The sequence below is a fragment of the Phocoena sinus genome, chromosome 7, assembly GCF_008692025.1.
Source record: "Phocoena sinus isolate mPhoSin1 chromosome 7, mPhoSin1.pri, whole genome shotgun sequence".
NCBI lineage: Eukaryota > Metazoa > Chordata > Mammalia > Artiodactyla > Phocoenidae > Phocoena > Phocoena sinus.
The window spans coordinates 82368822-82384345 of record NC_045769.1 but is presented as its reverse complement, the minus strand read 5'-3'; the positions used below and the strand labels follow the sequence as shown (position 1 = coordinate 82384345).

At 43.4% G+C, this 15524-nt stretch overlaps 1 protein-coding gene across 2 annotated transcripts in view; it reads left to right on the top strand.

Annotated features, from left to right (window-relative positions):
* Nucleotides 1-1417: 1417 nt before the first annotated feature.
* The window catches only part of LYPD6B (LY6/PLAUR domain containing 6B), a 238005-nt gene continuing 223898 nt past the window's right edge, over nt 1418-15524 (top strand). For both annotated transcript variants that reach the window (XM_032636483.1, XM_032636481.1), the window contains exon 1: nt 1418-1487. The gene's annotated coding sequence lies outside the window, so the exon portion shown is untranslated. The remainder of the gene's footprint in view (nt 1488-15524) is intronic.

The following is a 15524-nucleotide window of genomic DNA, read 5'->3' as shown; positions in this document are numbered from 1 at the left end:
GATACAGTGGGGTATGTGGAGGGGGATGGGCCGGGCTGAGGGGCGTGGGTACTGGAGGGAGGTATCCGTAGTCCTGGCAAGAACGGTCCAGGCTTCTTTGAGATTTAAAGGGCTAACCCAGAGGTAGCTGCGCATTTTATTTTCTTCTTGAAAGAAGCCTGTTTTGTTTGCTAAGTGCTCCTTGTGTGAAGCTGCGTTGTGGAGAGAGAAACATTTCTTTCCCTTGGTTCAGGTGGGGTGAGGGCTTCACTTGGAAGGGAGGCTCCTTGGCAGGTGCGGGCTGGAAGGTGATTCCAAGTGAACCGATCCCTAGGCCTGTTACCTCGCCTGAGAAATGAGAAGTTTGGATGAAATCGGTTTCCTAGGCTCACCTGTCAGTGAACTGCACCTGAAGTGCTTATTCCCAAACCACTCCGCTCTCCAGAATCGGAATTCTCGGGAGCAGTGATCTGTGGGTTGGGCAGGCATCCGGTGATCTTCATTCTCAAGGATGTTTGGCCTGTGTGATCTCTCACAAGTCTGTCAGCTCTAAAACTGTTGGCTAAGTCTGGAAGGCAGTGATTCCTAACTAGTCTTGAGACCCAAGGCTTTTTGCAAATCTAAGGACAGCTGTGGACGCTCTCTTCAGGAAAAAAATGTCTGTAGGCAGAATGCGGAATCCAGTTTCAAGGTTTGTGATCCTTGATGAAGAATTCCTACTCTAAAGTCAACTCAAAAGAGAACCTAAGCACCTGGAATCGTGGATAGCACAAAGTAACTGCTCACTAAAGGTAGGTTATTCTTTTTATGTCTCCCACCTTTTTCCTATGATATACTAGTATTATCTTCATTTTTTAGATGAGGAAACTGGGGTGTAGAGAGATAAACATACCTTGTAAGTGGGGAATGGATTTTAACCTAAATGATCTGATTCCAGAACCAGTGAACTTAAAATTCTGGGTTACCTAATAAAGTGGGGTGTGTAAAGTGGGGATGGGGGAGGGTGGAATGGTCGGAAAAGGCCTTTCTGAGCTCTTCCAGTTCTGAACTAACTTGCCCCTGGCCCCATCATTTTCACCCTGAGGGTCTCGGTTTCTACAACCCACAAAGAAAGGGGCTGGCCTCCCCTCTTCCTGCTCAGCGGGGTTTGACTCTCACGCTCTGCGATCCACTTCCCCAGCGGGCCAGGCTGTGTGGAAACAGGCCGGGCCCTGGCTTCCCGCCGCCCGCCAAGGACTAACCGTCCCAGGTGTCTCCTGTTAAGCGGTCGCCGGAGCCTCCCTTCCACCCCGCGGAGAATTCCCGAAGAGCCCGAGGCCCGGGCTGCTCGCGGCGGGCGGGGCCCACCTGTCTCGGCCCCGCCCCCTCCCCGGGCGTCCCAGGTGGCTCGGGGCGGGGAGGGGCCGCACCACGCCAGCCAGCCACTAGTGAGCTGCTAGCCGGGACCGGGGCCGGGAGCAGGGAGCCGGCCGGACGCGCGGACAGGCCCGGCGAGCGCGGCGGAGCTGGTGAGCCGGGCGGGCACAGCGGGCTTGGGGCGGCGGTCGGCGGGGGACGGCGGGCTCCGCGCCCGGGTCCTGCGGGGCCGAGCGGCTGCGGCGGGCAGTGCAGGGCTCGCCTGCCTGGCGCGTCGGGGGAGCGGGCGCGTCGGGGGAGCGGGCGCGCCGGGGTCGCAGCACAGCGGAGGGGTCGGGGCCCTGTAGCTGCCTGCGGGCGAACAGCTGCGACCCTTTGCACCGGGCTGGAGCTGGGGGCGGGAGCGGGCGCAGGGATAGGGCTGGGGCTCCGTGGGTCTCTGAGCGGCCCTGACGGCACAGAGGCGCTCTGTCCGCGGCGCTGGTGGGGAGAGGGGAGGCTGGGGGCCCTACTGCTGCGGAGAGCGCGGAGCTGCGCGGGGGGCTCAGGCCAGCGGGGGAGACCCGAGCGAGCTCCCGCCTCTCCCTCTGCGGCGCTTGCCAGGGGCCCGCTCAGGTGTCACTGCTCCTTCTTCCCGGCGCTTTACTTTTGTTGCTGGTGTTGAGTGTCCGACATACACCTGGGTTAGTTACCTGGGGCTTCCAAAAAACTGGGTGTGCAAGGCTGCTGTGACTCCAGGGGCCTGCGCTTGTAAGGCTCCATCCAGGTCTGTGTGTCCTGGGGCGCTGTCGGGGGTTGGGGTGGAGGCGGAGGGTGCGCTGCATCTCCCAGGCCCTGGCCATCGGTGTGATAAAGTGGAAAAAGTCTAGAATTTAAATTCTAGTTACTAGCTGTGTGACCTTGAGGAAGTTGCTTAACTTCGCTGATTCTCAGTTTGCTCAAAGGTAAAAAGGTTATTATAATCATTACAACGGCCTGAAGTTATACGATGTTCATAAAGCCCATAGCACGTTGCTTGATGAAAGTTCCCTTTGTATTAATGTAACACTTCATGCCTTCCAGAGGTCCCCACTCCTTCCTGAACAGAAGGGAGATCCAGGAGGCTCAGAGTACCCTCCTTTAGGAGGGAAGGTGGTGGTGTGTGGTTTGGGGGGTGGCATTTTTTCCATGCTAACTTGTTCATGGCTAGGCCTCCTCCAGGCAGTTTTACTTCCTGACACCATTCTAGAAGCCCGGTTTGAGAGGTGACAGTGCACAGGTCCTGAATATAGAAGGGATGTTATTGGCTTGCTTTCATCATTACTGACTGTATTTGTCAGAATTCTTTTCTTTGGGTTGGGTTTGGTCACTTGAAAATTGCTTTATGCAGTATAGAAATTGATTGGGTCACATAAAGGAAAAGGCTGAGGGTTTAGCTTTAGGCATAGCTTGATCCAGGGGCTCACATGGGGTTGCCGGGCTTGTTCTCTCTTTTTCCCTCTGTGTTGACTGTTCTTAGTATGGAGTGATAAAAAGCACGGCATCTCAGGCTTATCTGTTCCTTTAGAGAGAGGGGGGATAGGAGGATGTCTCTCTTTTCTTCCATCACCTCCATCCTTATAGCAAACGTTATTGATACACTAGACCAAAGCGGGGCCAAGCCATCTCAGTGGACAGGGAGTGGGTTTCCACCATAGCAGTGGGTACTTTGCTCAGGTGCCACTGTGATAGTCAGTCCCACCCCAGGTGCCGGGGATTGGGCAGGGACAGTTCCCAATGAGAGGTCTGACTTCTGGGCAGATAAAATAGGACCTGTTCATTGCACTATCTCTGCCTTTGCTCACCACTGCTTAAAGGAAGTCTTTAGTAGAGTGTAGACTGCCTGGGTGCCATGTTCCATCTGTCAATTGTCAAGTCTTATCCCAGGCAAGGAAGGCATCCTGCATGTTCCTTCTTTGATTCCTTGTTTTGTTGTTTGCTTGTTGGTTGATTCATTCATTCAGCATTTAATAAATGCCCAGCATACACCAGGGCTTCTGCCAAGGGTGAACATGTTTGCTTTTGAGAAGCTCACGGTCTAGTTGGAGAGGCAGATGTGCAGAGAACAGAGTCTGGGACTGTGTAACCGTCTGGGGACAAGCAAAGACTTCCCAAGGGAACTGTACTTGAGCTCTAAATTGGAGATAGTAGGGGATAGTAGGAGGAAAAGTTGCAGGGACTTCCCAGGCCAAGCGGTGTGGTGTGGTAGGGTACTTTCTGTTGTAAGTAACACTAGTTAGGTTACTTTACTGTCTTGCTTAAGAAGTCTAGAGGTAGGTGGTTCAAAGTGGCCACAGTTCTGGGTTGGCTTCTTGAAGATTCTCTGGGTTTTCCCTGCTCTGCCACAGGGTGACTGGAGCTCCATCACGCCTTCACGTGATAACATGTAGAGCAAAAAGGGAGGGAGACGGCTTGCTTCTCAGTGATTCTCTAGATAACAAAGGTCAGAATTTCCCAGAGGTTCCCTGTGCCACTGGCCAGAATGGTCATACGCCCGTGCTGAGCCAGTCACTGGCAAAGGAGGAGAGGGTGGCTGTGATTGTCGTGGCCCAGCCATGTTCTGGAGCTGGGGGAGGGGTCACCTTCCCTGAGCACGTTGGTGCCCCTATCTGAAAATCGGAATTCTGTTAGCAAGGCAGAAAGCGAGACTGGCTTGCCTGTCGGCTGTTAGGTAGCCAGTCACCCGTGTCTCTGCAGGTGGTGACAGATGATGAAAGACATGGCCTTACAGGAAGCAGGAGAAGCTCAGGATGGTAGGGAAAGGGTAGGGTGTGGCTGAGAGGAGGGAAGGAGCTGAGGTTGGAGGCGCAGTAGAGACAGGAAAACCCTGTGTTAGATGCCCTCTGGATATCACTAAGAAGCCTAAATCTCAGTCCCATTCCTCAAAGAGCTTACACTCAAAACCTGGGAAAGTTTTTCTGGGTCTGTCACACTCCCATAGTAGCAGCAACAGTGGCTCACTCTATGCGGGTAACTGTGCGGGGATTAGGGTGGAGGAGTTTAGGGAGGGGCCGTGAGCAGTTTGAAGAAGCCTCACAGCTGGTTCTGCCGTGCCTCCCACTCCCCAGTGCCCCCTTCACCTTCTCCCCTGCCCCTTATTGAGAACATTTGCTCTAAATCATGTCTTTGTTTCGGCATCCTTACCTGTCTTCAAGCTAACAGGCTGGGACTTGGAGAAGATGCAGTTAGTGGTAGATCCTGGACTAGGAAACAGTTCTCCTGATGATAGTCCAGCAGGTGAATACTATATAATCGTGTTCAGTAGGGAACCAGCCTCCACTGTCTACTGCTTTTAAAGCGTTTAGCCTGTTTTCATTTGAAGTATGAAGTGAGAGCTGCCTTTTGTTTCCATGTGACGTGGTGGACATGGGTGGGCATTTGGTGTTAGATTGGGCAACCAGGATACTACTTCTCATATTCCTCCATCCTCAGTGTCTAATTAGCACAGAAATTGGCAGAAAGATCTAGTTACTAATCCTGGAAGAAAGGAGGGAGAGGATGCCAACATATCTTGTTGTTTCCCTCAACAGCCCTGCCCAGGGCTGCCCAGGCAGAGCGTGGGGGAATGAGGGAGAGAATTGCCTTGGGCAGTCATTAATTCACAAATGTTTATTGAACACCTACTGGATGGCGGACACTGCCCTGGGGTTGAAAGGAGTATATAAGAACGTTAAAATCTCTGTTCTCATGGAGCTTACAGTCTGCTGGAAGGGGACCTATTTATGTTTTGTCTCCTATGTGAGGTGATGAGAAGTACTATAATGAAAAATAAGGCAGGTTAAGAGAAGCCTGCAGTAGTTGGAAACAGTCTGGGCATAGTGCTAGAAATCATCAAGGTTTAGTCTGTCTCTGGTTTCCAGCAGAGAAATATGGCCTAAGCAGGTATGGTACTGGCCAAAAAAGGCGTTCCCTTGGAGGAAGAGGATCACATATTAAATAACTTGATCTTAAAGAATTTCTTTCATGTGGAATCTCTTGGTTTGTTTGTTCTACTGTCCCTCACATTGTTACCAAACGTGATTTACAATGACTTACGAAACATGGTACCAGGTGATGAGAAATAAATGAAGAAATACGAGCAAAGGGAAAATAAGGGCCGTTTCTTTCATCATTGTATTCCAGAATTGTTTAGATTTGGTAGCAGGGGAAGAAGGAAGTATGGTGATTAAAAATGTGGTGATTCATGCTCAGGGTCCATTATTTAAAAGGTGACAGTGTAAAGTTTTGATGTCTCAGAAGTTTATAACTTATTTGGGTATGTGTGAAGAGCCAGTTTTATTTGATGGGAAAAAATAGTCTGAGTTCAAAGAAAACTACTAGTATTGTTTCTTCAGGTCAGTACAAAGTGCACCAAAGGTTCACAGAGATCAAAAGCCTGATTCCAGAGTCAAAATAATACGGTATAAATAAAAAATTAGTGAGAAGGTGAGTTTTGACTCATAACTGGCTGGGAAAAATACACAAATTTCAAATAAAAATTTACAGCATAAATGGGTTACACAAAGGTAATTTTGATTACCTGTTTTTATTGGGTTGTTTGTTTTCTTATTGTTGAGTTTTGACAGCTCTTTACATAACCTGGATATATGTCCTGTGTCAGAAATGTGATTTTCAAATCAGTTCTCTCAGTCTGTGCCTTAGCTTTTTATTCCCATAGCAGTGTCTTTCTCAGGGCAAAAGATTTTTAACTTGGGTAAACCAATTTATCAAACTACTTATGGATCAGAATTTTGTTGTTGTACCTGAGAATTCTTTGCCTACCAAAAAGTCTTGAAATTTTTCTACATTCTCTTCGAGAAGTTTCATAGTTCTATGTTTTACACTTAGGTTTATGATTCATTTTGGGTTAATTCTTATGTAAGGTGTAAACTCTGAGTCAAGGATTTTTTGTTTTTGGCATGTGGAATTCCAGTTGTTTCAGCACCATTTGTTGAGAAGACTATCCTTTCCTTGTTGATTTATCTTGACATTTTTGTTGAAAATCAATTGGCCATAATTGTAAGGGTTTATTTTTGGATTCTCAATTTTATTCCATTGATCTAGAGGCCTACTTTATGCCAACACTACACTCTCTTGATACTGTGACTTTATAATAAATTTTGAAAGCAAGTAGTATAAATCTCCCAATTTTATTCCTTTTCAAACTCGTTATGGCTCTCCTAGTTCCTTTGCCTTTTGATATAAATTGTAGAGTCAGCTTGTCAATATCTGTGAAAAATTCTGCTGGGATTTTGAATGGATTGCATTGAATCTATAGATTTGTTTAGGAAGAATTGACATCTTTACAATACTGAGTATTCCAATCCATGAACACAATATGGCTTATCTCTTTATTTCTGTTTTCATTTTTCTATCAGCATTTGTTTTCAGGATATAGATCTTCCACATGTTTTGTTATATTTATACTTAAGTATTTCATTTTGGGGGTTGCTATTGTTGCTCGTATATAGAAATACAATTGATTTTTGTATATTGACATTGTATTCTGTTACCTTGCTAAAGTCAATTATTGTTCTAGGAGGTTTATTTATAGATTCTTTGGAATTTTCTACATAGTCATGTCATCTGTGAATAAAGACAGCTTTATTTCTTTCTTTCCAATGGGATGCATTTTTATTTTTTTTAACACCTTTATTGGAGTATAATTGCTTTACAATGGTGTGTTAGTTTGTTTTATAATAAAGTGAATCAGCTATACATATATCCCCATATCTCTTCCCTCTTGAGTCTCCCTCTGTCCCACCCTCCCTATCCCACCCCTCTAGGTGGTCTCAAAGCATCGAGCTCATCTCCCTGTGCTATGCAGCTGCTTCCCACTAGCTATCGATTTTATATTTAGTAGTGTATATATGTCCATGCCACTCTCTCACTTTGTCCCAGCTTACCCTTCCCCCACCCCCCGCCGTGTCCTCAAGTCCATTCTCTAGTAGGTTTGCGTCTTTATTCCCGTCCTGCGCCTAGGTTTTTCATAACCATTTTTTTTTTAGATTCCATATATATGTGTTAGCATACAGTATTTGTATTTCTCTTTCTGATTTACGTCACTCTGTATGACAGACTCTAGGTACATCCACCTTACTGCAAATAACTCAGTTTCGTTTCTTTTTATGGCTGAGTAATATTCCATTGTATATACGTGCCACATCTTCTTTATCCATTCATCTGTCGATGGACAGTTAGGTTGCTTCCATGTCCTGGCTATTGTAAATAGAGCTGCAATGAACATTGTGGTACATGACTGTTTCTGAATTCTGGTTTTCTCAGGGTATATGCCCAGTAGTGGGACTGCTGGGTCGTATGGTAGTTCTGTTTGTAGTTTTTTAAGGAACCTCCATACTGTTCTCCATAGTGGCTGTATCAATTTACATTCCCACCAGCAATGCAAGAGGGTTCCCTTTTCTCCACACCCTCTCCAGCATTTATTGTTTGTAGACTTTTTGATGATGGCCATTCTGACTGGTGTGAGGTGATGCTTCATTGTAGTTTTGATTTGCATTTCTCTAATGATTAGTGATGTTGAGCATCCTTTCATGTGTTTGTTGGCAATCTGTATAGCTTCTTTGGAGAAATGTCTATTTAGGTCTTCTGCTCATTTTTGGATTGGGTTGTTTGTTTTTTTGATATTGAGCTGCATGAGCTGCTTGTAAATTTTGGAGATTAATCCTTTGTCAGTTGCTTCACTTGCAAATATTTTCTCCCATTCTGAGGGTTGTCTTTTCGTCTTGTTTATGGTTTCCTTTGCTGTTGAAAAGCTTTTAAGTTTCGTTAGGTCCCATTTGTTTATTTTTGTTTTTATTTCCATTTCTCTAGGAGGTGGGTCAAAAAGGATCTTGCTGTGATTTATGTTACAGAGTGTTCTGCCTATGTTTTCCTCTAAGAGTTTTATAGTGTCTGGTCTTACATTTAGGGCTTTAATCCATTTTGAGTTTATGTTTGTGTATGGTGTTAGGGAGGGTTCTAATTTCATTCTTTTCTATGTAGCTGTCCAGTTTTCCCAGCACCACTTATTGAAGAGGCTGTCTTTTCTCCATTGTATATTCTTGCCTCCTTTATCAAAAATAAGGTGACCGTATATGCGTGGGTTTATCTCTGGGCTTTCTATCTTGTTCCATTGATCTATATTTCTGTTTTTGTGCCAGTACCATACTGTCTTGATTACTGTAGCTTTGTAGTTCAGCTTTGTAGTCTGAAGTCCAGAAGCCTGATTATTCCAGCTCCATTTTTCTTTCTCAAGAATGCTTTGGCTATTTGGGGTCTTTTGTGTTTCCATACACATTGTGAAACTTTTTGTTCTAGTTCTGTGAAAAATGCCAATGGTAGTTTGATAGGGATCGCATTGAATCTGTAGATTGCTTTGGGTAGTGTAGTCATTTTCACAATGTTGATTCTTCCAATCCAAGAACATAGTATATCTCTCTATCTGTTTGTATCATCTTTAATTTCTTTCATCAGTGTCTTATAATTTTCTGCATGTAGGTCATTTGTCTCCTCAGGTAGGTTTATTCCTAGGTATTTTATTCTTTTTGCTGCAGTGGTAAATGGGAGTGTTTCCTTAATTTCTATTTCAGATTTTTCATCATTAGTGTATAGGAATGCAAGAGATTTCTATGCATTAATTTTGTATCCTGCTACTTTACCAAATCCAGTGATTAGCTCTGGTAGTTTTCTGGTAGCGTCTTTAGGATTGTCTGTGTATAGTATCATGTCATCTGCAAACAGTGACAGGTTTACTACTTCTTTTCCAGTTTGGATTCCTTTTATTTCTTTTTCTTCACTGATTGCTCTGGCTAAAAGTTCCAAAACAATGTTGAATAGTAGTGGTGAGAGTGGGCAACCTTGTCTTGTTCCTGATCTTAGTGGAAATGGTTTCAGTTTTTCACCATTGAGGATGATGTTGGCTGTGGGTTTGTCATATATGGCCTTTATTATGTTGAGAAAAGTTCCCTCTATGCCTACTTTCAGGAGGGTTTTTATCATAAATAGGTGTTGAATTTTGTCAGAAGCTTTTTCTGCATCTTTTGAGATGATCATATGATTTTTATTCTTCTATTTGTTAATATGATTTAACACATTGATTTGCGTATATTGAAGAATCCTTGAATCGCTGGGATAAATCCCTCTTGATCATGGTGTATGAGCCTTTTAATGTGCTGTTGGATTCTGTTTGCTAGTATTTTGTTGTGGATTTTTGCATCTGTGTTCATCAGTGATACTGCCCTGTAGTTTTCTTTCTTTGTGACATCTTTGTCTGGTTTGGGTATCAGGGTGATGGTGGCCTTATAGAATGAGTTTGAGAGTATTCCTCTGTCTGCTATATTTTGGAAGTGTTTGAGAAGGCTAGGTGTTAGCTCTTCTCTAAATTTTTGATAGAATTCGCCTGTGAAGCCATCTGGTCCTGAGCTTTTGTTTGTTGGAAGATTTTTTTTTTTTTTTTTGCAGCACACGGGCCTCTCACTGCTGTGGCATCTCCCGTCACGGAGCACGGGCTCCGGACGTGCAGGCTCATCAGTGCCATGGCTCACAGGCCCAGCCGCTCCACAGCATGAGGGATCCTCCCGGACTGGGGCACGAACCCGTGTCCCCAGCACCGGCAGGCAGACTCTCAACCACTGGGCCATCAGGGAAGCCGTTGTTGGAAGATTTTTCATCACAGTTTCAATTTCAGTGCTTGTGATTGGTCTGTTTATATTTTCTGTTTCTTCCTGGTTCCGTCTTGGAAGGTTGTGCTTTTCTAAGAATTTGTCCATTTCTTCCAGGATGTCCATTTTATTGGCATATAGTTGCTTGTAGTAATCTCTCATGACCTTTGTATTTCTGCAGTGTCAGTTGTTACTTTTCCTTTTTCATTTCTAATTCTATTGATTTGAGTCTTCTCCCTTTTTTTCTTGATGAGTCTGGCTAATGGTTTATCAATTTTGTTTATCTTCTCAAAGAACCAACTTTTAGTTTTATTGATCTTTGCTACTGTTTCCTTCATTTCTTTTTCATTTATTTCTGATATGATCTTTATGATTTCTTTCCTTCTGCTAACTTTTGGGAGTGTTTGTTCTTCTTTCTTTAATTGCTTTAGGTGTAAGGTTAGGTTGTTTATTTGAGATGTTTCTTGTTTCTTAAGGTAGAATTGTATTGCTATAAACTTCCCTCTTAGAACTGCTTTTGCTGCATCCCATTGGTTTTGGATCGTCGTGTTTTTATTGTCATTTGTCTGTAGGTATTGTTTGATTTCATCTTTGATTTCTTCAGTGATCTCTTGGTTATTTAGGAGTGTATTGCTTAGCCTCCATGTGTTTGTATTTTTTACAGATTTTTTTTCCTGTAATTGATATCTAGTCTCATAGCGTTGTGGTTGGAAAAGATACTTGATACTATTTCAGTTTTCTTAAATTTTCCAAGGCTTGATTTGTGACCTAAGCTATGATGTATCCTGGAGATTGTTCCATGAGCACTTGAGAAGAAAGTGTATTCTGTTGTTTTTGGATCGAATGTCCTATAAATATCAATTAAGTGTATTTTAATGTAGCATTTAAAGCTTGTGTTTCCGTATTTGTTTTTATTTTGGATGATCTGTCCATTGGTGAAAGTGGCATGTTAAAGTACCCTACTATGACTGTGTTACTGTCGATTTCCCCTTTTATGGCTGTTAGCATTTGCCTTATGTATTGAAGTGCCCCTATGTTGGGTGCATAAATATTTACAATTGTTATATCTTCTCCTTGGATTGATTCCTTGATCATTATGTAGTGTCCTTCTTTGCCTCTTGTAATAGTCTTTATTTTAAAGTCTATTTTGTCTGATATAAGAGTTGCTACTCCAGCTTTCTTTTGATTTCCATTTGCATGGAATATCTTTTTCCATCCCCTCACTTTCAGTCTGTATGTGTCCCTAGGTCTGAAGTGGGTCTCTTGTAGACAGCATATGTATGGGTCTTGTTTTTGTATCCATTCAGCCTGTCTATGCCTTTTGGTTGGATCACTTAATCCATTTACATTTAAGGTATTGATATGTATGTTCGTATTACCATTCTGTTAATTGTTTTGGGTTTGTTATTGTAGGTCTTTTCCTTCTTTTTTGTTTCCTGCCTAGAGAAGTTCCTTTAGCACTTGTTGTAAAGCTGGTTTGGTGGTGCTGAATTCTCTTAGCTTTTGCTTGTTTGTAAAGGTTTTAATTTTTCCGTCAAATCTGAATGAGATCCTTGCTGGGTAGAGTAATCTTGGTTGTAGGTTTTTCCCTTTTATCACTTTAAATATGTCCTGCCACTCCCTTCTGGCTTGCAGAGTTTCTGCTGAAAGGTCAGCTGTTAAGCTTATGGAGATTCCCTTTTATGTTATTTGTTGTTTTTCCCTTGCTGCTTTTAATAATTTTTCTTTGTATTTAATTTTTGACAGTTTGATTAATATGTGTTTTGGCATATTTCTCCTTGGATTTATCCTGTATGGGACTCTCTGCACTTCTTGGATTTGATTAACTATTTCCTTTCCCATATTAGGGAAGTTTTCAACTATTATCTCTTCAAATATTTTCTCAGTCCCTTTCTTTTTCCCTTCTTCTGGGACCCCTATAATCCGAATGTTGGTGTGTTAATGTTGTCCCAGAGGTCTCTGAGACTGTGCTGAATTCTTTTTGTTCTTTTTCCTTTATTCTGCTCTGTGGTAGTTATTTCCACTATTTTATCTTCCAGGTCTCTTATCCATTCTTCTGCCTCATTCTGCTATTGATTCCTTGTAGAGAATTTTTAATTTCATTTGTTGGTCATCATTGTTTGGTTGCTCTTTAGTTTTTCTAGGTCCTTGTTAAATGTTTCTTGTATTTTCTCCATTCTATTTCGAAGATTTTGGATCATCTTTACTATCATTACTCTGAATTCTTTTTCAGGTAGACTGCCTATTTCCTCTTCATTTGTTAGGTCTGGTGGGTTTTCACCTTTCTCCTTCATCTGCTGTGTGTTTCTCTGTCTTCTCATTTTGCTTAATTTACTGTCTTTGGGGTCTCCTTTTTGCAGGGTGCAGGTTCATAGTTCCCGTTTTTTTTGGTGTCTGCCCCCGGTGGCTAAGGTTGGTTCATTGGGTTGTGTAGGCTTCCTGGTGGAGGGGACTGGTGCCTGTGTTCTGGTGGATGAGGCTGGATCTTGTCTTTCTGGTGGGCTGGTCTGCATCCAGTGGTGTGTTTTGGGGTGTCTGTGACCTTATTGTGATTTTAGACAGCCTTTCTGCTAGTGGGTGGGGTTGTGTTTCTGTCTTGCTAGTTTTTTGGCATAGGGTGTCCAGCACTGTAACTTGCTTGTCGTTGAGTGGAGCTGGGTCTTGGCATTGAGATGGAGATCTCTGGGAGACTTTTGCCGTTTGATATTACGTGGAGCTGGGAGGCCCCTGCTGGACCAACGTCCTGTACTCGGCTCTCCCACCTCAGAGGCACAGGCCTGACACCCGGCCATGGCACCAAGATCCTGTCATCCATACAGCTCAGAATAAAAGGCAGAAAAAAGAAAGAAAAAATATAGTAAAATAGTTATTAAAATAAAAAATTAAAAATAATTATTAAGAATTAAAAAAATTAAAACTTAATAAAAAAGAAAGAAAGAAGAGAGCAACGAAACCAAGAAACAAATCCACCAATGATAAGAAGTGCTAAAAACCACTCTTAAAAAAAAAAAAAGGGCAGCCAGAACCCTAGGACAAGTGCTAAAAGCAAGCTATACAGACAAAATTACACACATAAGCATATACATACACACTCACAAAAAGAGAAAAAGGAAAAAAATATATTTATCGTTGCTCCCAAAGTCCACCACCTCAATTTGGGATGATTTGTTGTCTCTTCAGGTATTCCACAGATGCAGGGTATATCAAGTTGATTGTGGAGATTTAATCTGCTGCTCCTGAGGCTGCTGGGAGAAATTTCCCTTCCTCTTCTTTGTTCGCACAGCTCCTAGGGTTCAGCTTTGGACTTGGCCCTGCCTCTGCATGTAGGTCACCTGAGGGGTGTCTGTTCTTCGCTCAGACAGGACGGGGTTAAGGTAGCAGCTGATTAGGGGGCTCTGGCTCACTCAGGCCAGGGGGAGGGAGGGGTACGGAATGCAGGGCGGGCATGTGGCAGCAGAGGCCGTTGTGACATTGCACCAGCCTGAGGTGCGCCATGTGTTCTTCTGTTGTAGTTGTCCCTGGATCGCGGGACCCCGGCAGCGGCGGGCTGCACCGGCTCCCAGGAGGGGAAGTATGGATAGTGACCTGTGCTTGCACAAAGGCTTCTTGGTGGCTGCAGCAGCAGCCTTAACATCTCTTGCCCACCTCTGGTGTCCCTGCTGATAGCCATGGCTTGCACCCATCTCTGGAGCTCGTTTAGGTGGTGCTCTGAATCCCCTCTCTTCGCCCACCGCGAAACAAAGAGGCAAGAAAAAGTCTCTTGCTTCTTTGGCGGTTTCAGACTTTTTCCCGGACTCCTGGCTGGCTGTGGCACACTAACCCCCTTCAGTCTGTGTTCACGCAGCCAACCCCAGTCCTCTCCCTGGGGTGTGACCTCTGAAGTCAGAGCCTCAGCTCCCAACCCCCACGCGCCCCGGTGGGTGAGCAGACAAGCCTCTCGGGCTGGTGAGTGCTGGTCGGCACCGATCTTCTGTGTGGGAATCTCTCCACTTTGCCCTCTGCACCCCTGTTGCTGAGCTCTCCTCCGTGGCTCCACAGCTTTCCGCCTCCCCTGTCTCTGCCAGTGAAGGGGCTTCCTGGTGTGTGGAAACTTTTCCTCCTTCACAGCTCCCTCCCAGAGGTGCAGGTCCCATCCCTATTCTTTTGTCTCTATTTTTTCCTTTGCCCTACCCAGGCACATGGGGAGTTTCTTGCCCTTTGGGAGGTCTGAGGTCTTCTGCCAGCATTCAGTAGGTGTTCTGTAGGAGTTGTTCCACATGTAGATATATTTCTGATGTATTTGTGGGGAGGAAGGTGATCTCCATGTCTTACTCTTCCACCATCTTGAAGGTCTCCTGGATGCCTTTTATTTCTTTTTCTTGCCTTATTCAACTGGCTAAGCATTCTAGTACAGTTTTGAATAAGAGTGGTGAGAGACAACATCCTTGCCTTGTTTCTTATAATAGGGGAGAAATAATTTTTCACAGTGTAGTATGGTGTTTGCTGAGGTTTTGTGTAGGTGCCCCATGAGGTTAAGGAATTTCCCTGGTATTCCTAGTTTACTGAGAGTTTTTATTATGGATGGATTTTGAATTTTGTTGAATGCTTTTTGTCCATCTATTGACAGGGTCATGTGATTTTTCTTCCTGTTTACTATGGTGAATTACACTGATTGATTTTCAAATGCTGAACCAGCTTTGTATTCCTGGGATAAACCCTACTTGTTTGTGATGTATTTTTGGGAGAGACTGTGTAGGATTGCTGTTATTTCTTCCTTCAGTGTTTGGTAGAATTCATTAGTGAAACCATCTAGGCCTAGAGTTTTCTTTGATGGAAGGTTTTTAAACTACAAATTTAACTTCTTTAGTAGATACAGGATAATTCAGGGTACTCAGTTTTTCTTGATAAGTTTTGATAGTTTGTATCTTTCAAGGAATTGGTGTTCTTCACCTAAGTTGTCAAATTTATGGATATAGAATTGTCTTTTTTTTAACATAAACTTTTACTCTCTTTTTTGGGTGTTTAGTATTATTTGAATTTGTTTTGCTGATTAACTCTTAAAATGTGTCATAATCCTGGCTTAAATCTTAGTTTAAGAAAATCACAATTTACTACCAAAGCAGTTAGTATGGAGTTGCAGTTTTTTTATTTATTTGTTTATTTGCATTTAAACTATATGGATATAGAATTGTTTGCAGTGTTCACCTATTATTCATTTTATGTCTTTGGGGTCTGTAGTGATGTTCCCCCTTTCATTCCTGATATTGGTAATTTGTGTCTTCATTTGTTTTCTGTCTAGAAGTTTATCAACTTGATTGATCTTTCAAAGATCCAGATTTCGATTTCATTAGTTTTGTCTATTTTTCTGTTTTCAATTTTATTGATTTCTGCTCTCTTATTTCCTTCCTTCACCTTGCTTTGGGTTTAATTTACACTCCTATTTTCTTAAGGGGTAAGCTTATATTACTGAGCTGAGATTTTTCTTCTATAAATTTCCCTTCAACCACTGCTTTAGCTGCATTCTACAATTTTGCTATGTGTATTTTCATCTTT